This window comes from Rhopalosiphum padi, chromosome 1, assembly GCF_020882245.1.
Source record: "Rhopalosiphum padi isolate XX-2018 chromosome 1, ASM2088224v1, whole genome shotgun sequence".
Lineage (NCBI taxonomy): Eukaryota > Metazoa > Arthropoda > Insecta > Hemiptera > Aphididae > Rhopalosiphum > Rhopalosiphum padi.
This window is the reverse complement of record NC_083597.1, coordinates 19891674-19919137: the sequence shown is the minus strand read 5'-3', so window position 1 is coordinate 19919137 and position 27464 is coordinate 19891674. Positions and strand designations below refer to the sequence as shown.

At 28.7% G+C, this 27464-nt stretch overlaps 1 long non-coding RNA gene across 1 annotated transcript in view; it reads right to left on the bottom strand.

The window, feature by feature from the left end:
• Positions 1 to 670: 670 nt before the first annotated feature.
• Positions 671 to 27464, bottom strand: part of LOC132918619 (uncharacterized) — a 93221-nt gene continuing 66427 nt past the window's right edge. Inside the window, exon 3 of the long non-coding RNA XR_009660522.1 lies at positions 671 to 742. This is a non-coding gene — a long non-coding RNA (uncharacterized LOC132918619). The remainder of the gene's footprint in view (positions 743 to 27464) is intronic.

The following is a 27464-nucleotide window of genomic DNA, read 5'->3' as shown; positions in this document are numbered from 1 at the left end:
ATAAAAGAATACAATTTAGATAAAATATTATCGAATCTGTAAAAGTGTATATTGTATAGTGGCATGTTTTTAAGAGTTTTTTAAATTAAGTTATGTAAGAATGCCTATATCAATGATTTTCCGATTGGTAACGGTTCAAACAAAATACACAGATTTCTAGTAAACAACTTATTTTTGAGTAAAAAATGTACAATTGTCAAGTGTTTACTTCGCAACCTCGGTGATCAGCAGTGTTCATGGATTTCGATCAAGCTACAGCAGTTTCAGATCGACAAAGGACTCCAAAAATCTGTTCCTTCCCTGAAGTGAACATATGTTATATAATATTATATATACTGTAACACTACCGTTCTCGACAAAAACTGTGTAGGTACACCGTGTCGGTATACATACCTTGTATACACGCTAAGTATAATAATATAATATAATTTTATCGACGAGACTCGAAGTGCAAATATTTACCACGAGACGTCAACAGCAGTATGCATTAAGTATACCTTAGTAAATTGATAAAATATGTAATATATTTTCCCACGAACCATAGGCGCGGCGACGGCCTTCGCACCGCCGCGTAGCTTCCTGCGAGGGATTTTTTTATTTTTTGTTAAGGTTTTGGTTCCGGTTACGGAACACATTTCCGGAGCGCCTTTTTCAACTCGTTCCAGGGTACGGGAGGTGGTCGCGTGATCAACGCACATCGTGTACAAAGAACGTGCACTCAAACACCGCACATGTGACAAAACTAAAAAAAAAAGGTACAACAAACACACTTAAAAACACTGTTGTACATAGCATTATAAGGTGTGTATGTATATATATATATATATTATGGTTGTGCGCTTGTTTATATAATGTAGGTTAAGATTCCGGAAATGCGTTAATAAACCGACGTCGGCGTCGTAATCGTCTCGACCAGCTGCAGCACTCGCGCGAATTCCATACTTAATTTCCGGGCCAGGTTTCTTTGTTTTCACACAACAGCTGTTTTTCACCATCGTAAATTACACGCATACATACGGCGAGTCAGCTGTACCGAAAATATAAAAATGCATCAGCTGATGTCTTTGTGTGAGCGTGTGTTAGTGTTGTGTGACGGCTCGTCTCTCTCCCCCGTGGTCGTTTCACAACAGCTGGATTTGACGAGCAGAAGAGTCGTTAAAAAATATATAATAAATACAATTCTATACACCTCCTCCGCGCGTAACCGACACGTTTTTATCGCCACTGTGTGTCCCGCAGCAATAATAAATATACATTGTACGTCTATATAAAAGTATCCGCCACGACATAAATGTATGGACGTGTGTGCGCGTGTGAGTGTTTTCACAATATTACAATATTTCCAAACCGGCCGAAACCTGCGAAAAAGAACCCCGTAGCGGCTAATCGAAGTGTTTGACGTGTCGAACCATTATGGTTAAACCTTATAGGGTGCTAGTGTGTGTATGCTCACAAAAGGGGTTTTTTTGTACATATTTTATTATTATTACAGAGCCTCTCCCCCCCCCAACATCTTCTTCCCAGGTACCACATCACCCCCCGCCAAGTGAATGATTATTAATAATATTATTGCTGTTGTCGTCGTATAATATGTTTTGTGTCGTGTGTGCTCATAGCTATTATATTATTATGTGTGCGCACAGTAGCTGCAACATTCTATGCGGAGATGGAATACCTTTCTATAAACGAGTCGTATTATTATTATTATTATTATTATTATTATTATGCGTCCTCCAGGGAGGTAGGGCACACACTTTATTATGCGGCGGTGGTCATGTCATATATATATAAACGTAAGATATATACATTATATGCATCATACACAATAAACGATCCACACGCTATTGTGTGTCGAAAAAAAATTAACGGTGAGGCTATTCGTGTGTACAAAATTGTGTGTACTTGTGATCTGCCGATTATTTTTCAAATACATTTGACTTTTGGTCTTTAAATAGTGACAGCTGGGTTAGTTTCCAAAGGTATGAGTAATGAAATAGCTAACAACGGTTTGTGCTCCCCTCCCCCCCCCCTAAACAACTCGTAAAAGGCTTTCCTGGCACAGTAGAAAATACTTGAGACAGTTTTATACATATTATACATTATGTTTATTATATTATTATACTAAATAATTTAACGGACTTGGTTTAGTACACTCTTATGTTACACACACACACACACACACACACACATCGTGGTCAAAGAGATCTTTTCTATTTATAAGTATATAATACTCCCTAATCGCTATAAATACAGATTTAAGTTATCAAAATGTAAAATTATAAAATTAAAATAATATTATATAATCGGTATATTATGATAAAACATGAATTTATACCGAAGTGAAATTAAATATTATAAATATAAAACAGTTATGGTTGTCGTGTTTTCATCGAGTGTGTCGTGTTCAAGTGTTTTAACGTCACCACTGCTATTGTATGCACTATATCTATGTATTATAATATTCTTGGCAGCGAAACGAATATATTTTTGTTAAATCGTACGAATTAAAAAAAAAATACAAGGTTACCGAAATTTCCTTACCTCCGACCTAGTTTCTCTACAGCATACGCGTAAAATATTTTAGTTAATATATTAGACATACTTAGCTGCATGTTATGGAGACGTCATCTTTTATTAGCTTAAAATGATTTTTATACACAGCCTTTCGTGTGCCTGGTCGCAACGGTGTAATCTTTATCATAAAGCATAAGACATTAGTAGAAAAACGTTTGAAAAGTTACGGCTTACCAGACCAATAGCAAATATTACAATAGTACATTATTCATTATAAACCTTTAGGCTACATACCTACAGATACAATGGTATAAACTGGTACACATGGGACATGGGTATGGTATAACTTAGGTTATAAATTATAATAGCTTGTGGATTATAAAAGTAAAAATATAATATTATGATTGTATTTTTTTTTTATAAATTAGTAACAACCATTTTATATTTATAGACTACAGGAGCGTCTGTTTATGACAACTTTTAATAAAATAAGAAGATGTATATAATTTAAAATAAGTTTTTATACTTTTGAAATAATTATAAAACTCTTTTTAATTTTGTTTTTTATATTCATGAGAATTTAAATACTTATTAATACTATATTAGACGTTATAAATAAATTAAAAACAATCAGATAAGTCTAGATTTTTCATGTATCTTGTGACGTGCCATTAAGGCCGTGATATGCATAATGCATATTGATAGGTACCTATTAAGTTAGTATTAATCGTTCTAGCAATAATATTTGATACATTATACATATTATATATTGTAATTTTGACTTTGGTAGAAATAAAATGTTTCATATAATTCACAATCAACAGTAAGTAACGGCGGAGTGGGCATTATGTATTTTTTCTGAAAATATATTACATTTACAAAATACGAAATGGATTTCCAACGGATTGAACATATAACCGCATAAAAATGAAATGAATTCACGCAATCCTCTACAAAAAATTACATCTTAAAAATTTCACATTTTTATAATCACATGTTTTTGTATGTGCACTGATGTCGTTTAACATTTGAATAAAACGCATTATTCGTTACAACTACTCTATCCACAGAGCACATGCAGATTCTAATTTACTACAGTCATCTTAAAGTTGTTAACAATTTCGATGTCCATGATGAAGTTTAATGTTTTTTCCATACTTACTTTCACGTTACTTCCTCCAACGCCCCCAAGTGTGCAAGCAGCATAATAATAATATTGGAATTGTTTTAGGATAGAAAAATATTATTATAAAAACATTAGTATTTCTTTAGACACAATATAATTGATGTTGAGTCCATCCGAGTACTAAATATTCTAAATATTAGTTGTTTTCCTACTTGTATTATTCGTTTACCAACTTGATATTTATTTAATAGTAATGATTAATCATATTTTATTCGTGTCGACGTTGTACCTAAACCAACAACTATTTAATTTTACCGAATGGGTAAACCAAAAAATTGGAAAGTAAATTCATATTTTTATCGAAACATACGAAAATTGTTAGTAATAAATCAAACGAGAATCACAAAGTTGTATCTTGGGTAATAATTTATATCGAATAGTTGAAATCGTAAATTTTTCTAATTCATCCGGTGTTTTTTTCACAATGCGTGTATTATTTATTAAGCATATTTTAAACTAATAGACCGAATCGAAAATGATAACACAACACAGGCGCCTGATTGTTTTCTCTTAATTTACAAAGATTTTGTTGACAACGGAGTAGAGTAACAAAATATTTTTGTTTTTGTCGACTTTATAAGAATGTTGTTTTCGGCAAACAAAAAAAAACCACTGTTGACATTCTTTCAAGTTGTAATAACCTGCAGCGTTATCACGATTTGCATAATTTTTATCTGTATTCGTATACTCACTTTATTCGGAATACCATTAATTTATATACTTATATAGTGTGCAAACTTTCATCCTGCGTGTAGGTAGATAGTTTTTCATCATATTTATTAGTCATTATTACTATTGTACAGTATTACAGTAATATGCGCAATAAATACGGATCCTCTTCGCTTTTGTGCAATTGGGTGAAAGATTATTTTGAAATGTTTAACCCAAGTAGGTAATGATTTTTTTTCTTGTTGGTTGATTCCGCCCAAATTCCCTCGATTCAATATAAATGTTAATCCCTGTATCCGGTGTAGCTCACTATACATATATATATATAGCTCACCACCGCGCTATACCACACCCCCCGAGTCAAGGTGACTATTATTCATGAAAACTCGACATCCTTTTTCGTGTTCGGTTTTTTTTATCGCGTTCCGAACGACTGCAGTCCCTATACATATAATATGCGGCACAGTATACTGCTTGTATATTATAGGTAAAAAAAAAGAAAGAAAAAAGCGATTGAAGTGTAAAGTAATCGTACACGGATTATAGACGCGAACTCGTCATTATACTCACTATAGACTTATAGTCCACTACGCAGTATTACCGCCGACATACTAAAATATTTTATTATATTATATCTTTTTTGTAAATAATCATAACACGAGGTATATTTTAATTTTAAAAACGTTTTTCTAAATAATTTCTTTACCTGCGCCAAAACGGTAGTCCGCAGTGACGTTTAGGTAGGTATATTAGATACTATTATTATTATAATATTCATATTGTTGTGCATATATAATGTAATGTATGTAGTTGGTAATCGGCATGATGGCGATGCAGCTGCTGCGTATACGATCTAAATTCAAATTTCATGATGCCTGCCTTCCGGTACCGTTGGCTATAAATTATAAACAATCATTTTAATTTAGTTTAATGAAATAATTGTGGTTGTAGGTACAATTAACACGCCTTATAAATATTAAATTTACTATAGAGTTAAACACAAATAAAAATTAGAACACTAACTACGCGTGTATAATTGAGTGTAGGGAATATTATAGTTGTATATATATATATAGTTTTAAATTAAACACCTTTTCACGAGCCTCTTGGCTTACAAGACCATCCGTTAGGTCATCAAAATTAGTGTTACATTATTAGAAGTAATTTTCACATATTTAATATAAAAATAGATTTCTTTCGGCATATTGTGGTCAATAATAATGTATGTTAATTGCAGGAAAACAGAATTATCTCTTCGATCAGCTCTTTATTATAGACACTAACGAAATATAGCCAATATAGGTACGTAAGTATCAATTATCTTTTTTTAGCGTTTTACGCGAATTTGTAACTTACTATATATCTTAGTCTTAATCGATAAAAAAAGAAATATTAAAAAAAAAGTATCAGAATTTAGCATGTTTTCATGTTTCTGCATTCTATAGTATCAATGTGAAGATTTTTTCAAAGATAAAAATATTGCAATTCGTTATAATATACCTATGTAAAATGTCATACATATATAAGCTCATTTTTTTGTTTATTTAGGTAGTCCATCATGTAATAAATTGGACAATATAAATAATTAATGTGATTTTTTTTAAATTATGATAATATGACATTTTCGATAAATAGATAGTATTTCTTGATACTGCGATAATCTTGTCGTCAATTAAAATTACTATTTTAGTCTAACAGGCTTAAATAGAATAAATAAAATATTTTTTGCTACAAAATAGTATCTAATAATTGTACAGCATACCACTAATACTCTGAAATGTCGATTGTAGTAAATTGACAGTGCAGACGTTAACTGCGGTATTCGTTGGATCGATCGAAATCAACGTTACGACCATTACACAGTACATAATATATACCTACACCAAACTAATACATTCTGAAAATTAAAATTGGATAAGATAATAATATTATATCACCACATTAAATTGAATTAAAAATTTTTTTTTGACAATACTAATATATAATTGCTGTAAATTATTATTTACCTATAGAACATTGATGTGCAACGAAATCTGAAATCGCACAGTCTCGTGTGTAAATACCCTATTCGTAATATAATATTAAAAACTTTCAGTGAAAATATAATTATTTACAATGAAAATTATATTCATTGTGGAATAAATTATTTTATTATTATTATTATTATTATTACTATTATTATTATTATCGTCGTGATGGAAAGATAGTTGTCAAGAAAATTGAAATCTGTTGAAAACAGACGTTTTTCTTTATCTCTAACAATATTGTTAATTTAAAGTTTCAAAATAAACTACTCCAAAAATCTACGTCTTGAACAATGATTCAACGAATAAGATATTAAAGCTTTAATTTTTCACAGAGAAATACAAGTTGTCATATTTTGGAGCGTTAAAAAACTTTAACTATACTCATCATAATAACGATAAAATACAGAACTAAACTGAACAAAAAAAAATATCAATAACATTTTAAAAACTTAGAACAAAATAACTTACCAATAACTTTTTGGAATTTTTAAAGACAAATACATTTTATTTAAAGTATTCTATAATATATTTTAAAAAACATTATGTGACAAAAAATTTCATTCAATAATTTATAGGTATATGTATGGTATCGAAAAAAATATAATATAATTGTACATTTTTATAACATTTATATTTAAATTCACGGAACCAATAATAGTATTTTTTTTTTTTTAAGTATATATTTGAAGGAATAGTGGGGTTATTGTAAGTTAGTACTACAAATATTCCTGATTTATATTTGATTAGGAAAACAATTTGAGTAATTATATTGAACTCAAACAATAATTATACACACATGCTTGATCTCTGTAGATGTATGCAAAGTATAAAATATATAATATTATAGTATATTTTTACAGTAATCCCTTCGGTACAAAAAACTTGGTTAAAAAACTTCTATGTAAAAGGTAAAATTATGTTATGTATTATTTCGTTTCTGTGTTATAATCAAAAATAGCATTATCGTATAAAAAAAAAAAAAAAAACAAAATGTAAAATTATTTATAATTTATAAATGCATGTATATGAGTACAAATATTATGAACAATTTACTGTATAAGCCGCGGAGGCGTATCGAGAAAAAATGAGAAATAATCAAATAACTCTAGTTCATTAAAAACGTTCAGCCAAATATTTCAGCCAAACAGTTCATAACTATTATTACAACGTGCATTTTATTTTTTTTTTCTTCACTCTGATAACATTTATCTATATTTCTCGTTTACAATACATTATAACACGAATAATAATATTATTCTGATGCACCCATCACACGGTTGTACATCATTCAAATGATGTAGTCGGTAAAAAAATATAAGAAGTGCCTCATGCAATACTTATCTCGCTGGGTCATAACATACCAACCTATTTTTTACAAAACCTTTTTGCTCTAATTTGGATGGGCCCCAGAGAAAAACACAAATGGGTTTCGCTCATTAAACGTGATATATTTCATTTTGTATTGTAAACGTAAAGTTCGTTTTATTTTTTTAAAAATAAATAATAGTTTGATCATTATTTGGATTATTCGACCAACAGGTTTAAATTATACACTATAGTAAACGCGGTAATAGCTCAGAACGGTGCAGACAACTATATCCAGTTTGTATTTATCTTTCTGTAGTTTTCAGCGGTACATCGTACAATTTTCTCTACATGTGAAATTCAATTATGATTTGGAACATTATAAACAATTAACAAAAATCAACAGAAATTTCCAAATTTCCCAAGTAATATAGTTTATTTGGTTCTAGAAATTTAAAACTTCAGTCAAACTTTTACTTAACAGTCATAATAGGTTGTTAGTTTATGTACAAACTAAACTTAGTTTAGTATTGATTAAAATGTAACATAGTTTTGTATTTCGAAGAAAAAGCAATTTAAATTTTGCTATCGCATAAAAGTTTGTAATTTTCATAATAACAATAACAAGATATTAAGACCTGGTGAAACAAAATGTGTTTATAATTTAATAAACACAAATTTATTTATTTTAATAAACAAATTAGTTAATTAATTTAGATGCGTGCCGGTGTTATCTACATGACCATTATATTCATAACTATAGCACAGTAGTGCGTGTCTGCGTTAATTCTTGTATAAATATCGATTATAATTAATTTTACAAAGCAAAAAAAACCTGATTATACGAGTCCCGAGATGAAGTTTGTTTCTTATTATTAGCTTCTGATTTTCTATTATTAGTGTCTACCGATATATTTTGTCGAATTTAAACAAAAAAAATTAATTATAAATCGATCGTCATACGTCAAAATAAGCGTCAGTCACGTACAATAACTAGTAGGTATGGACTTTTCGTCGTAGGTGAACAAGGTTCGTAGGTTTGTACAATGAACTTTTTGAAAAGTCAAACACAGCGAATTACAGACATCGGCAATATCGTGTGTTCAAATGTTGCTTTGTTTGAGTAATAAATTAATAATTACGCCCCCGCCGAAGTGTGCTGTAAGTATCCGATAGGGTCTTCTCACACTGCGCGTAAAAGGTATACTGACAAGTAACTATAACAATTATTTATATAAATAACTCCACGATTGCGTTACACTAGTTTTGTGTATAGTTATTGTATTTTGTTATATGTTTACGCGAAGGTGTCGGTGGGACACGTTCAAGGTAAGCTCGTGACGACGACTGGGTACGATTTCGGCACGTTGCGGTCTTCGCCGCCCTTCCTTACTCCGCATACAATAATATCGTGTGTCACTATAATATTATAATAATATAATACTTGTATACTTTTTCAACTCCCCTACCCCATCACCATTCCGATCACAATGGACGTTTTATTAAAATATGTATAATGTATATGCGCGTACACTTTGTCCGCGATCGTTTTTGTTTTTCGGCACAATAGCCAACCGTACATATATTATTATAAAAATAAGTGGGCAGACACTGTATTGACCAAGGCCTGGCGAGTCGACCAATTTTCCTGCTATAGCCAGGTCTCGTGGTGTTTGTGTTGGTATGAAAAAAAGGTGATAGTTAAGCGTATGAAAACTAAAAAAATATCCCGTCATAAAAAAATTTAAAGAATGAAAATGAAAAAAACGGTTCGACTTGGTTAAAAATCAGAGTGACCGTTTTTTGTAAAGTGTTTTTGTCCAGATGAATTATTTATCGTAGAACAATGAAGTATGTGTCGATAATATGTAGTTTATGTTTTCAAAAATCGAATCAATTCAACTAAACAAAAACAAAATTTGAAATAAGTATCAACAGTTATATAATTTAATCATAGTATATGGTAATTGAATGTGTTCATAAGGACTGGATCAAACTTTGTATTATGAAATAATAGGTATGAGTGGAAAGGAAAAGGTTACTGAGCATTTAGACACTTAAGTATCGACGCCTGTGAATAAATTATTGTACGTGGCTGGCTATAAGGATTAACAATACAAATTACAACTTTCTACTAAAATTTGAAGTCGTTAAAACGTGTTCAACGATTGATCGAGTGCAATCGAAACGAATGCCATTCGTCGTATCTAGACGTATATTATGTGTGGCAGTGGGTTCACGATCGAGGTTCAATCGATTGTTCGCACAGTGTCGTAACACAGTTACTATAATATTATATTATCGCGGAAAATATTTTGTGTAACCAACGTACGCGTGTAGGCAGACGTATTATCGGCTTGTATACAATTTTCAAAGGATTATACGATATATATATATATGCATGTTTATATATTATCAGTGTAATTTATGCGCATTGATTAATACACTATACAACTGTATAAGTAGTAGCCTATAGGCTATAAGCTAACCTTTGTCACGCTGACGGAGTGAAAAGTGAATAAAAAAATATAAACACACGTCGCGATCTATAATTGATATTAAATATATATATATATATACTAATATTGATAAGTGATAACAAATTGTTGTTAAATCTTAACAATAAGCTATGTGTTTTTCCTCTATGCGGATAGTCTAGACGAATGTATTGTCGACGAGATAATACGCAACGCAGCATATATTACTATAAGCGTGCAGACATCTAACCTAAAGGTATAGTATTAATATGTATTATAATTAAATATTATCATAATGTATACTTGTATTATAATAATACTATCGTTACACGCGCAACCGATAGTATTGTACTATATAATAACTATTACGATCGCGTTGTATATATAATATATTGTATTAAACTATACCTACTTATAGTCATAATCAAACGAACTAAAACAAAACGCGGTTATACTAAAAAGTTGCGTTAATAACAATAGCAATATTGTTCTAAAGCAGACGCTATATTATTACAATATTTACTGAGATATTGTAATTATAAAATCGACTAACTTATTTCTAGTTATATACATAATAAATTAATAAATAATTAAGGGTAGTAAAAACTGATTTCGTAAACTTTTAGTTATAACGAGTTTGTTATGTTATTACGGGAATATTTATATCATCATTTAAACATTCGATAATTTGTTACATTTTTATTTTAATATACATTTTGAATTGGTGCTTGAGAATAAATATTTACTTACTACTCTACAACTAGTATAGTCTCCGCCATTAAATCTATACATTTTTAACAGAATTATCATCAACTCAACTGAATTAAATAACACTTTTCAAGCTTTTGATAATAAATTTAATCATTTAGTACATTACCACAGAGTAATAATTTTTTTAGATATTTATATGAACACGTGCAACAATGTAACACTCCCACAAGTTTAATCAAAAACAAAATATTTCGATTGAAGATATATATTCTATGAACATTATTAATTTATAGAACAAAAATATTACGATTATCTTTTTAAAAAATATCGGAACTTTTGACTGTAAGAAATGCTTTCTACTTGTATTAATTTATTAGAAAAAATTATAAAAACAAAATTTCCTACTAACAGTGATTATAATTTACTATTTGCTAGGGGAGTATTTTCGGGTTATCACAGCATATTTTAACTTAACATTAATGAGTCGGGTAAAGTCTGCATTTATGAATTGGTCTGAAGTCATCAGAATTATTTTGATATCTGTTAGATATTTTTAATTTTCTATTAACATAACAGTCCAAGAAATAATTGTATTATATATTTATATAAATTTATATAGTATAATAATTTGATTATTATTATTATTATTATTTTAGTATTTTGCTTCTCGCACATTATTAACATTGTTGATTGATTTACCATGATTTATGTGTACAATTAAATTGGGCAAATAAATATTGAATATACGTAAAATACACAGCGTTATAAGAAATTGCAACTTGATATATAAATGGCTAATGAGTGCGAATTTGTACGTGAACTAGAGGGGCTAATGGGAGAAACCCTCCAAAACATAAAAATAGCTCCCAAATATGTCACACTGTACTTATTAAAAATAAAGAACTTGCAACTTGTAATAAACTAACTATGATGATCAAACATATATTATCCAATATAATATGCTTTCAGGAAACACATTCACACCTGTTAATTCGAATTTATAACGTATATTTTGTATACGTATGTGAAATGTATATAATGAAGCTTCTGAAAAAATAGAGATGTGGATTCAGCCACTCCAAATATAAGTTTATGGAGCTCCGTGGTTGTATTTAATCCATCATACTTATATATTATAATAATGTATGTAAACATAAATGCATTATTATTATTCATGCATTTATAGATCAACGTAATCATTGTGCATTCTTTATCTTTATAAACCTAATTGAAACTTCGCGTGTTACACGTATACTGTACGGTACACCAGCCTATGTTCACACGTCATACCAATCGTAGAAGTTCTCACTAGTTTTAGGGGCCCCGTAATATTTCTCCCACAAATAAAATGATCTTAAAAAATATACATTTCAGATTTATCCTCAATAAGGCCTTGCAACAAAACAATGAAAAAAATTCATATTTTAAGTTAAAAATGTACTGTAAGCTAATTTTTTTTTATATAGTTATGATTATAGAATACAGTCAAAATTTATAATTTTATTACATTGATAAAAAAAATAAAAAAAATTGCTTTTCCTTATAAACTAAAAAGTTTTATTTTAAATAATTACAACATGGAACATTGATTTATTCATTAGAATATAATGGTCTATAACTAGTTAGAATCATAATTAAAACTGGTGAATTAATATACATTATTGGTCGGTAAAATTAAAATGTATAGTAATAACTAATAGGTAATAGGTGACACCAAAATTTTAACTGCTTATGCCTTTGAATCCACACATTGTAAATCCTACACTGGTAAATGTTACTATTATAGATGTACATTGTACACAGTATGCATACAACAATGTGTTAAACACAATTGGTTAACCGCACGTGGTCAAATCATTAAATCATTATAATTTATAATATACATTATATGTAAACAAGTACGTCACGATGGCTGCAGATAATTTTATCTCTTCTCAAACAAGGAGTATCTGAAATTATAAAGTCGTATGCAAACTCTATATAATATGATTATATGCCACTTTGTTGCTGATTTTATGAAATTATCATAATTAATCATCAATATAATAAATATTATATCACGCATAACCGTAGTTAAAGATCAACGTATATGGCGTATAAAAATTGAAGTCCGGTTATTTTATAATTATTAAACTTTAATTTATTTTAAAAATGTAATCAAGTACCTACATGGACTTTTATTTAATATAATTTGTTTAGATTAGCTTTATTTATGAAGTTAAAATGTATTCGTTAACTTATTCAGCCTTGCACGTGCGCATTGAGCAATATATATGAGTATTGGTAGGTATAATATATTATTTACATAGTTATAATTTTATAGTTATTGGATAACAATGATGACCATGACCAACGCAATATTCACCTTCGGATGGCTAACAGACTTCTTTAATTGATAGTCATTTATAGTAAACATATTCCAGTTAAATCCAGTGTTATAGCGTGGAGTAGATAACATCGAAAGATATTTTTAAATATTTATATAGGTATTAAGTTCACGGTTGTTATTATTTATGCTTTACTATAATAAATCGTACCAGCCGGGAATTATTTCATTATTCGACAAAATCATTTTAATATACCTATATGCATTAATATATTAGTACATATTTTATACATAAATAACACATTTACACTGTTTAGGTATGTATAGTCACTTGTATAAAATATTTATTTATGTTATCTTTACAAACTAATATTTCGAAAAATATACAATATTTGACGCGCCCCATACTTGGCAAAACTAACCAGTATCATGACTAGACAAATTATTGCACAGTGGTTGCACGCTTACGTCTACCCACAAAAAAGTCCATTTGTCAAAACAACGCTTATCTTATTTTTGAAAAAGATGCAATCCTCTCGGGAACGAAAAACAAATTGTCTAAATCCGGTGACGTTGACGACACCGAGCGTGTTATATAGATGACTGATGATTATTAGTGGAATAAATTTTCACGCAGTGCCATTATTTAGGATATGACAAATGCGTTATTATATAGTACACATTCTCAATATTTGCTACAACCGTCGATTCCCAGAAAAACAGCGGCGGAGTTCTTAAAATTATAAAATCAATATTTTATTTTCATTTTTATAGGTTTATTTCGAGAGTTGTTTCACGTTTGTACTGTTAAAATGTTTATCCCTTTTCATATTATATATATATATATGTATATATATGTACTAAATTTTCTGCAACTGTACAAACACAGTATGTACTGATACTCTATATATACTGATAAAACAAACGTGAAAATATGTAATATATTAATTATTGACCAACCGTGAGTAAAAAGTATAGTGACTAAAAATATACCTACGTAAAAAAAACGATTCCGATTTTAACCTAACGACATGATTATATTAATACATTTTATTATAATAAATAACTTGATACTTAACTGTAATGAATTTAACTAACGATTGTGGTACGCAAATCTTCACATTTTATTGTAACGGAAAAAAAACTATTTTCAAGTTCATCATTTTACGCGTTCGAGGTTCAAATAATATCGTCATTGTACGTTATAAATTGTAACAGTTTCTCGCGGACTTCTAGCGGTGGTCAAATAGCAACCCTATTCTATACACAATTATTATGTACATAGATTAGGCTATATAATATATTATTTTGTTGTATTGATCGATCGTCGAATCAGTGCAGCGCGATGCAAACCTATTTGCGCGCAAACTAATTGCTTTTCAAATAGTTTACATACACAAGTGCCGAAATAATTCAAGTAAAAATCATGCTGTGGTGACCGCAGAGTGTCGTGTTGACGAATTACTGAATTAACGATATCCCGATTGTTGTCAATTGCAATATTTTTTTAATACCTACCTATATATACGTACTACATTTACTGCACTATATGCAAATCGCTATGGTTAAGTGTTAGGTACACGCTTATTGAAGTTTGTGTGTAAGGTATTTTTTTCTCACTACGTAGCCTAGTGATTTTTTTTATAGCGATTCAATTTACTTTTATCAGTAGGACTTAATAATAAAACATTTCAAATATCACTAAAAAAAAAGTTGTATGGTTAAATTTAAAATATATTTTTTATAAAGAAAGTAGCTATAGTATTTCACAGTTATCAGTTTAAAGTTTTTTTTTTACGATAAAAATAATTCAGTACATTCAACCCGAAAAATTTAAATAGCATAATTATTAGGTATTGAAAATATTATCATAGTCAAACGATAGGACAACTTACAGATATACTACATATTAATAATAATAATAATACTTTTTTAACGTAAAAAAAAGTTTTATCACACTAAAATAGAATTTGTTGAGTTTAGAACATTTTTTTAGTTAACGTTATATTGCAATTAATTAAAATATATTAAAAGTAACTAACTTGGTTAAACGTTATAGAAGTAAGAAATTTTAAATCTTACTTTTTTAAACTTGTTAATATTGAACATGGATTAATAATAACTGTATTTATTTTGCATCTTGTTATTATTATTATTATCATTAAGTTCGTTATAAAAGAGCATTTAACTTTTTTAATATTACTTTAAATAACTTTATTGGCATCATAATCAAAATAAATCAAATTATTTGATTTCTTTATTTCGAATATTTTTACCTTATTCTCTGTTTCGTCCACCAAAAGAGTCATTGTCAATGCCATATTCTTTATCTAATATAATAGATAATAATATTTGTAATTGGTAAATACATTATAACATATTATTTTACAATGTACATTGTAATATTTTACAGTTTATAAATTACGCAATTTATATTTTTTGTATAGTAACATGTATGTAATAACTTAAATTTGCATTATTTCACAGTTTTGTGTAATTCGCCGTATCGAAATTAGTCTTGAAGTTTAAATACAACAGTTAATATTTTGATACAAATATATGTCTCCATAATGTCATTCTTACATTTATTTATTTATTGATGGATTAATATAAAGGTAATGGTTACGATTGTTGATTTGTTTCATATTCATAAGTTCATAACATTATTTGTATTATTATCTTTTAAGAATGTATAGTTACAGTAATATAGTCGCTTAAAATACGTATAGAAATATTGGGATTTCAGTATGCTCGTAGAGTGGGCTTTTATAAATCGTTTTTTTTTTTTTTTTTTTAATTTTATTTGTTCAACTAAATTTAAATAGTGAGATGTTACATTAATGTCTAACTAGTAACAGTGTCAATATCGTCGGTTCAAATCACGTCCACATAGTAAAAGATTTGATATTGAACCTCTGGTAGTCTGGTTAATATTGCTCCATCCTCGCTAGGGACTAACATCACTCCATACATGGGTCATCTTGCAAAGGAAAGGTATTATAGTAGCACTTCGTATATAATAGATTCAGATGTCTATCTATATATTTCAAAAATAAAAAATGATTCGGATCCTTGTTGGTCTTCTCTGAAAAAAAAATAAGAAAAATATAATAATACTAAATAAAATGATAACTCGTCCCCAAAAATTAATACTTAACTGCGAGTATAAAATATAATATGCGTCACATCTAACATATTATATATTATTATTAGTTATAGAATATACGTAACCTAACCTAATAATGGTTGACTATGATATACAAACCAAATTATGTAAGTACAATTTATTACACTTATAAATTCTTGTATACTGGTGTATTTTATTTCAGTTGCAAAAAAAAACAAAATTAAAATCAATAAAAACGAAAACTTTTAGTCGATTTTTGTACACTACACTTAAATTATTATAAATACGTAAAATAAACTATGAAGAAGTCGAAGGATCTCATAATATTACAACACACTACAACATACCTTGTTTAATGGTAATTATTATGATTAAACTTGGGTTATCCCAAGAAGAGTATATTTTGAAAACCAATTTTGTAAACCTATATATAATATACTTTTATAAACAAAAACATTACATCGATCCATAAAATTAGAAAAACAATAATTTACGATTGTCAAAGTGAAATAAAAATATTTTCAATAATTCCTAAAAATGATATCATAGCATATTTAGTCTTATACACAGTTTTAAAAAGAGCATTTTTGATTTTCTCTTTATTTAACTGTTTTAGTTGCAATAATTAGGTTCTACATGTAGACAACATAAATCATAATGAATTTAAAATTTAAAAGTGGATAAATATAGGTTACTACTCTGTTGTACTCTGTGAACTTCGTTTTGGAATAAATGTCTCTATAATGCTTATGTAAAATTTAAATTAAATAATAAATCATTGCATGAAAAAAATGATTCTGGGCAAAAACAATTTACTGCTTATATTACTCAGAATATTTTATGATATACAAGTATTTTTTATAGTATTTATAGTTCTAATATAGTAATTTATTTTCCAATTTTTAAGCCCTTTGGTAGAGCTTATCAGTTTGTATCATTATAGTACTGGAAATGTTTACTCATGATTCTCCAAAATTAGAACCAACCTTGAAATTGAAGATTGGAATATTTTTCCATTATAAAACGTATATAGTGTATACATACGCAAAAATAATAAATAATCATACATCTACATTGTAGAATCAAGATACTTATCGCTCCTCCCAGAATCTAAAATTTTAGGTAACAGACAAAAAATAAAAATAAATTTATAATACAAGCTAATTAATGAAATTGGCCTGGTTGATTAAAAATATGATTTTGAAATTATTGACTAGATCTAACCGTGAGTATAATTTTAATAAATCATTAGTTAGAAACCTTTTAGTGGGAATTAAAAAGCTTAAAAAAAAGATTGATATTTTAACAGTAATGTTTAATATAATCGAGTATAATTATTATTGAATATGATAGGAACATTGCGATGTGTTTACTTGGAATAGTATAGTGTACAGAGAGGAGAATAATATTCATGGTAAACTTTATAAATCGAGTAATAGGATATGAACGTAGGGTATGAACACCGTGCGCATACATCAAAACTATAGAGTAAACGATCATATTGCAATAACGTCAATCAATGGTTCAAAAAAAAAAAAAAAAAAAAAATGAAGTCCATTAGGCGTATAATGTATTTACGTGGAAGCTGTGGAGATTAAATAGTATATATTCTATGACTTCGCAAAGCCAGTGATTCTGCACGGTTTTATCAATTATAATATTATTGATAACGTTGACGAGAACTCGATTGTAAGACGTTCATTGCTTTTTAAACGATAACTATTTCTATTATATTATATGTATAAATAATATTTCACAATAACGTCACGGCAGATTGGTCGTCTCGATGTCGTAAAACATCACGATACGTCGTCGTTTGGCAGTGTGCGCGACGTACGAAACAAAATCGTTATTTCATCGGGCGTTTTAGCGTTTAGAATAAAATACAGAAGACACGCCGATCGAGCTTGTTGATGTGTAGTGTAGAGAGACGTAGAGTACTTATACTACTACCTACGTTCCAGCACACGAGCGCGTTTAAAAGCTATACCAACAACAATTGCGAATCCTTATTATTCAAATCCCAACGCAGGCACACGACATACCTACGTAGTATGAAAATACACAATCCAATATTAATGCGTGTTAAGTAACCTTCAAATAATGAGTAAACACACACACACACACACACGTGAATAATATATGTATAATATATTATGTATAGTCACTTATGAGCGAACAAATAACTGATTTCAAAATTAAATTCACGATTCTATTTGTATATAAATCATAAATTATATTGTATAAATTACTACTATTTTCATATTGTAATATTGAGTATTTTCAGTCTTTTTACGGTAAGTCATATTATAATTATAATACAATATACAATACGATTTTTTAGAAAACTGTTCGAATGGCACCGTCGGGGACGCCACGCACTGCAGTCTACGACCGCGATCATTATTTCTATATAATACTTAATATTATTATGACGAGTGTCTATTTATTTCATTGTCAATTTCTCCAATATGAACAAACATTAGTTAGCTTTGTATGGGTTTCCTATAAAAAAAAAAAAACAATCTTATTTTTTTTTCACAAATACCATGTAATTTATATTTTAAATAGATTATAATATAGATGAGGACTGCAATAAAAGACGAAAAACCATTTAATCAATTAACCGCATCAAATAAACGTTATATAAATTAAAATATAGAACTCAAACGAATTCTCAATCGATGTGAATATTGATAAAATCTATAAACCTACGATAGAACTTTAATAGTTGACAAGAAGACCTTAATTTTTACGTTGAAAGACTTCGAAAATTATATAAGGATCGATCCATAATTTCTTATGTCATGTATGAAATTACAATACAAGTCACAGTAGACAACTGATTTCCCAGTAATCGTGCACCATTGGCGTCCGCCAACACAATAATTTAGTCCAGTCTTTACCTATATATGATAATGGCGTTCTTTATTTAGTTCAATTCCAAAAACTGTTTGTATAAAAATTTGTGGTTTCTAATTTTTATTTTATTTTCAACATACATAATTATTATATATATGTATATGTAATAGGTTATATATGGTTTTGGGGTGGATACAACATTTTTTTTTGACCAATTTCGTGGCGTAACCAAATTTATTATTAAATATAACTACGCTCAATGTTATCATTATTTTAAAAATTTAATTTTCGTTAGGTTACAGATTACCCCTAGCAACCGATGATTAATACAAGTATAATTAAACGTTACCATAACAACTTTTTTGATATATTTTTTAATCGTAATTTTAAAAACATACAAAATATGATTCAATGTTTTTCCGTACAACGGATAAAATATCAAGTGGGTTCCGCGATAATTTTATTAAGATGGGTAATAGATATAAATATTTAAATTATAGTCTACAGATACGACGGCACTACAATAAGATATAATTTGTAGTTACAATTTTTCTTCTTGACATTGGCAATTTATACATACATAGCACAGAAATTCAACAATCTCGGAACCTTATTAAGTGTACTACCTGTGGTACCAATTTTAATGATTTTCGTGATTGCGCCGCGTCGACTACTGCACCTTGTTTGCGCTCACGAAATCTCGAATATGATACAATTGGCATTTCAGTAAATTTTGATGTTTTTAAAGGCTGTCATCCGACAGATCTCGCATGCAAGTATATACGATAGGATTAAACCGGATTTCTGGGATCACGTCGATTTTTCAAGTTACCCTTTTTGTAAAAATAAAAATATACAATCCATACAAAGACGATATTGTGTAATAATTAAGAAGAATCAATAAATTAACTTAATAATACACTTTCTACATACTACGACTATTATACCAGTATATAAGCACCGCACATACGTATTACACATACCCATACAGAGCAAGCAGACGTTATACTGTTAAATTATACTTTAGAAATGACAAAGAAACCACGATAAATACGATATAAATAATTGTAAAATCGAACGATCTGAACAATCCGGATTGCCACGACTCCAAAATTTAAAATATATGAATTTTTTTTCCTTGTATCGCTAATATAGATGTCTACAAATATAGAAGGCACTGCAATTAGACACGACTGAAATACCGCGCAAAACGCATTGTACACGTATCCATGATTCACACAATATATATTATATAATATTGTATATATACACCACTATTGTAGCATAATAATAATATATTAAATAACAACAAAATCAAAAATGACGCGCTAAACGTGCTTAATAATACGATATTATTAACATTATATTCGCAAGCCACCACCTGCAACGTACCAACCGTATATATTATTATATACCAGACAATATATTTTTGTACCACATATAATATAATAATTTTATAATATAAATATTTATACATTAAAAACATTTTATATCTCGCGGTGCCCATACACGACGAATTAGTCTTCCCGTATATCCCTCTACTATAGTCTATATAGGTACGAGCGACGGGTAACGATGACTCGACGGGGATGGATGATTGATCGATCGTCCGGAGGCTGAACGCGCCGAGTCACGAGTCACGACGATCAAGACACCTACCTTTAGTTACTATATGGTATGGTACCTATATACGGTTATACCTATACATTTTTGATATATATACATGTATTATACGTATATGTATGTATGCTGTATACACATCACCAACGGCCCAGATATATAGTATGAGACTATACGGTCGTCTGCGTGATAAAATATACGGCAGACAGAGCAAAAAGAGATAGGTCGTCGTCGGTGTCGTCGTCTTCGTAATATTCAACAGCTGCAGTTATCGCTCGCTGATCGGCGAGGGCGAGCTGCAGCGCTTATACAAACAATACAACAACGACGAAACCGATCGCTGACCGATTGACGTCTCACCCCCGCGGTGGTCGATCAGAACTTTCGTGATATAATTTTGAAAAAGTTAAAGTTGGTTACAATTGATAATCACGTCCGGAAATTCAAGTGAAAGAGTCTCGGACCTACTTATATACAATACGAGTCTAAGCGCGAGCGGCCTGTAATTTTTCAAACGTGTAGCTCAATTCCGTGTGATTTTTCTTATGTGACGGCCGATTTGCATGTCATTCGGCTTGGTTAAAAGCAAATAATACAGACGTGTATTCAAATAGTCAAATCAAAAGTTAGTTTTTTGTATCGATTACCAAAAAAATAACTATTCAGTTAAAAGTTTTTTTGAAAATAAAGCAACTGGGTTCAGCAGTTCTGGTAGTTTATAAGTTTATGGTTTTTTTTTCACCACGCTAATTTTTTTATTCAGAGACGGATAAAAGTTAAGAAATTTTTGTTTTCGGAGTTCAAAAACGCATAACTTAACAAAAACATCTATTTAAACGGTCACAATAGAAAAGATTTATATTTTATAATAAAATATATTTTCTAGAGTATCGTGAATTAATAAGTTTACAAAATACATTTTGGTAAGAATTCAAGTTCGTAAAATCAGTTATAGCTCATCTAAAATTATCCTATGCATTTTAAGTTCACGGAATAAATACTTAATAATTTAATTGAACTTACATAACATTTCATCACGCATCTACTATATGTTAGTTTTAAACTTTTAAATATTAATAAAATAAAATGAACGAAATTACAAAAGATTTATGTTATATTGTTAAATGGAGATTATATTATACCTATTCGTTTTTTAAATTAATCAGTGCAAAATGTAGTTAGAAAATTCACAAGGCAAAAAGAGCGAACAAGAACTATGTAATTTTACTATTATTAATTCGTATCTCTAATACCCATCTAGTATATATAGATATACTTATGTAATATGCCTTCAACTTTTTTATTTCTATAATTTATTGCATTATATCTTCTTTACAATCGGAAATGATTTTTCAACTAAGAAAGGAGAAGATGTTTACTTATACATATATGTTGTAGGCCATATAGAAAATTATAGTCTTTTTGTGAGAAAAAGTAGACTCTTTGTGATAGGGTTGCTCGTATGTGCTCGTAAAGTCCCCTCATTTCACCGCACCAACCACTGTCTTCCACACGTTTAATTGTATCAAGTAATTATGATTCACTCATTATTTTTAAATTAATTACTTTAAATCAATATAATATACAAATCATTAAGTTTTTGCAGTACGCTAGGACGTGCTCGTTTTTGATCATCGCCGGTTCGTTTTGTACAACTACAGTATTAATCGTTCGAGTCTATTAAATACTAAAAAAAAAAAAATCATTCTTGATGTTCGCGCAGGCGTTTTGGTATATCATACTGCAGTAGAAAAAACGTATTCCTGACTATTATATTATGTTGTTGTGGAATAGAACTCTTCTGACTTTATGGCTTTTCAAGAACAAGAAAACAAGTTTTTTCATTTTCTTTTTTTATTCAGTATTTTAAATTTTGAAACCAGTTTCAAGACACAACTGTAAGTTTTCTAGGTTTGATCGTGACAATAGATATATACGTATAGAGAACAAAGGAATTGTACCGGAGTGGATAAAATATCACATTTTGTACCACGCAAGAACGTGCGGTGTTTTCTAATTGAACGCGTAAAGGAACATCGCTTACACATATATATGTATATATTTGTTCGTCATAAAATGAGGTACATATTGATATTATCATTATGGGTTAACAATTTATTTTTCATGCTAATTGGTTGTGTATAATATTTTAATTTGAGTGTTTACGCAAAACCGTTTCAAACACAATTAAATTAATATTGATATATAAATTAAATGCTAATTAAATAAAGAAATGTATTGATAGGCTAGATAGGTCATACAAAATATTATAACAAATAGCTAGTTAATTAATCAATATTAGACGAGGTACCTATACAGTGATGCCAAATATATAACCTAAGAGGGGCGACCGCCCCCCCCCCCTTTTTTTCAATGAGCAGAGTCTGCAGGTACCCCAAAAAACTATTTATGTAAGTTATAAAATAAATATCTAATTATGTTTAGTAGGAATAGGGATAAACAACAATACTGTCCGACATATAACATACGCAGCGAGCTATACTACTTGTTTCGGATAAGTTGTCGAAGTACATATAGTCAGTATAAATATAAAAGATTTGGCGCAAAAGGTGATGGCTAACAAGTAAATAATTGTTGACCCCCTCCCTCAATTTAATTTCAGCGCCACTGTACCTACGAGTATGCGCATTTTTCAAAAAAATTATATACACATTTAGATCACATTTTATAAACTTACACAATTTTATCGGTGTTTTAGATGAAAAACATTTATTACATTACAATATTTGCATATAATATATAGTGTATTCCTAGTGTCCTGCGAGTAGATTACAATATTTCAAAAAAAATAATAACATGTATCGAAAAATATAAACTTCTAATAGGTCCTTTGAAATAATAATAATTAGGTTTATACAATACGTATATAGACATGCCATATGCATTTAAAAAAATTCAAGTTTCATGTAATAATATTACCCATAATAAATTGTGTACGAAAATGTTATTTTATAAAATGTATAAAATTAAAACTGTTTCGTGTAAACATTTTATTATTCACAGAATAAATAATACTTTTCGCGAAGAGAGGATATTCACTTCACTGAAATAACAATTTTACTTAATGGATGCAATGTGCCAATGTAACATATTTTTTTCACATTTGTTTTATCTTTTTTTGTTTATACTCGTATATTATCTTCTTTATTTTGATTTTAATATTTTAAAGATTAAAAAAAAGTTCCGTACATTAATTAAATTTGATGTTCATTATTTCTAAAAAGTGCCTTTAACATTGTGTATTCGTAGAGTGTGTAAAAAACTATGTACTGTCTCACGAAATAGATGAAAACATCAGGTGAATAGGTACAACAAAACTTAGTATTATACAATATAACTACTTTAATGTATATTTGATTTAATCTGGATTACGTGATATACTTTGAATTTAATAAAAATATATTATTGTATATATATATATATATATATTTATAATAAAAACATAATTTAATATTTATGAATCTAATTAATAACGAAAGAATATATAACAATTGTATAATTATTATACCTAAAAAATGTGAAGATAATGAAAAATATAAAAACTATATCAAGAACTTTTAAAATGGTTTGTTCTACTCTGTAGGGATATATTTAAATCCGTTGTTTTGACTTAATACCTATATATGTGCCTTATTCAAATATATTTAGATGGGTTTAAGAAACAACGATATTTAAATATTAAAACGATAGCAGTTGTATAAGAAACAAAATAAAAAAAAAACTAAGCAAACAAAAAAAAAAGTATACGAAATCTGTACAAATTCTGTTTACAAAAAAATTAAAAATCTCCTTTTCTGTGACCATAATCCACGTTGACACGTGCGTATACAACAATCAACATCACGCTGTACGGGATCATTTAAATTATAATATGATAATGAAAGTGCTGTAGAAAAAAACAATCTCTCCGGGTCCACGCCATAGAGAACGATAGAGGCTGCTGCAGCGTACGTTGAGACTCGAGACCAGCTGTTGTTTTTCTATCGTACGCCGAGTACATAATACTACCATTGTTATCGAGAATTATTTTTCTATTATTATTATTATTATCATCATCGTCAAAGCCTTGACACCGGTTATCTTTTAATTAGCCTCCGCAGTGTTATAACCGGTTACAAGACAAAAGCCTATTATTTTCTATTATTTTACGAACGTGTTTATTAATATCTAATAATAATAATAATCATTAGGTATTATGATCTGCTGACTATTAATCTACCAGCTTCCGGTAATTTTACCATGCGGCATCCATGATGTAAGTACCAGGGCGAATGGCCCTACGATAAAAGCTTAACACAACGATGAGTATAAACATATAATATGCCATTAAGAGTCAAAAAAAAAAAAAAAACCACATGTGTTTTGATCAGGATCTGCTTATTTACAGGATTGAACTAAAAATGTTTCTAAGTCACATGAATGAAACATATCAAAAACGAAATGACTCACGGTATATATTAAGAGATATATAATTTGAAACACATCATATAATAGATACAATCTCTGATAAATACCTAATATTTTTTATTCTTTAAATGTTAAGTTTTAAACTAAATATCTGATAATTTTCTATTTTTGTTTGTTAACACCATAAATTATGATTATTTTTCCTGTTTTTAGGGCATATAATAGCACTTATTTTAAGATTTTTTAGGTCATATTTTAGCGGATATTCCATTTATTTTTCGTGCTATTATATAATATCATAATATAACATTTCGATTAAGAATGGATAGGTATTAATGTTTTGTTTATACCAGGATACGTTTTATAGAATACTTACCTTGATTTAAAGATAATTTATGCGCACACATACGAGTATATTATACATTGGGTACCTACATTTTAAATACTTATATCTACTATGATTCTATATAAAAGGTATATCATTTATATAGAATTTATTTAAGTTTCAGCTGATGTTTACGGAAATCACTGACCGAAATAAACTATAATATTATAATATGTCTCTTATTGTTACGCAACAACTATGGCAATAACCATAGTAACCACCACCGCCGTTGCCACCGCACTACCTTATCACAGAAATCCTCCTTATATTGTCTGACCAGCCAACGTACCGACTGTCTTTTGATCCGGACCAATGAACTCTGCGCTATCAGTTAACCGGCGATCATCAATAACCAATTTCTATTTTATCATCCATCCATATATAAATATATAATATAGTAATATAGTAATATTGCGGAGTTCTTATTATCCGCCCGTGCATACCCCACGTAATGGTCGTCCTAGAACCTAGAAAAATCCCGTCCTCCGTTCTGATAATCGTTTTCCTAAAAGATGTTGTAACCGTCATATTAAATTTAAAATTTCTGTAGGTATTAAAATTCTAAACTAAATAATATTATATTGACAATTGTACATGGCATTGCGTTGCCTTATTGTATAAACATTTTCTTACAAACAAGTTAAAGCTATTAAAAAATATATTATTATTATTATATTTATTTAAACAAAAACTTTTATGGCTAATACAATTATTTATAAACAATAAAAATAAAAAATAAAACTTATTCTATGTAAAGCTATGTATTATAACTTATAATATAGTTACTCGTATGTATGAATAAAGGATAAATATCATATTATTTATTATACTAATGCTGAACATACTGTTTTAAAATGTTTACATTTTGATTTAACAATATTATTATTAAAATCATTAGTATACTAATTGTACTAATTATAATTAGTATACAATACAATAATACAATATACTTACATTTGTACATAGGCTATACAGTAGTGTAGTATATAAATAAACCATATAAATTATTATATTAATAAAAGCTTATATATTTTTATTATATACGGTAAATGTTAATATACTAATATAAGTTAAAATAATAATTTATTTAATAAAAATATTTCCAAACATAAAATATATAAAATTCACCATTCTATATCACTACTATAATTTAATTACGTATTTAACTGACAGTAATTTTAAAAGCTATTTTTTTGTTTATCATGTTAAAAAAAAAAATAGTATACTCATTCCTATTCATTAAACTTCAGAAGTTCGTTTTAAAAAATTTTTATTTTTAGACGACAAAAGTAGGTATATTTTCAATATACTTTTGGAATATAGTTTATTTGAATAATAATATTAGTGTTTTAGAGTTTTAGACAACACATTGGTGCGTACAAATGCATACAACTATATCCGCCAGTATTCCATTAATATATTTTGAGTTCATAACTCATAAAACATTATAATATTCTGAGTTGTATTTGGATGAATCATCGTTCCCGATGTATTTACAAAATAATACGTTTTTATGTTCGTATACCACACTCTTAATCTCTATAATAAAGTTATATTATAATATAAAAGTTTGATCTGTGAAAATCTACACAACACACGCGAATACACTATACATCGCGGCATGCTGAGTCTCTAAATGAAAACAGTTACTACGCCATTATCATATTTTTCGACAGAATACTGACAACCCATGAGGCATAAAGCATATAGGTGATTTACTGCAAAGCTAAAATTATAATACTATATTATACCTATACATTACACTCAGATATTTTTGTATAATATGAAACCAAAAACGTTGACCAACATGATAAAAATACTATAAAC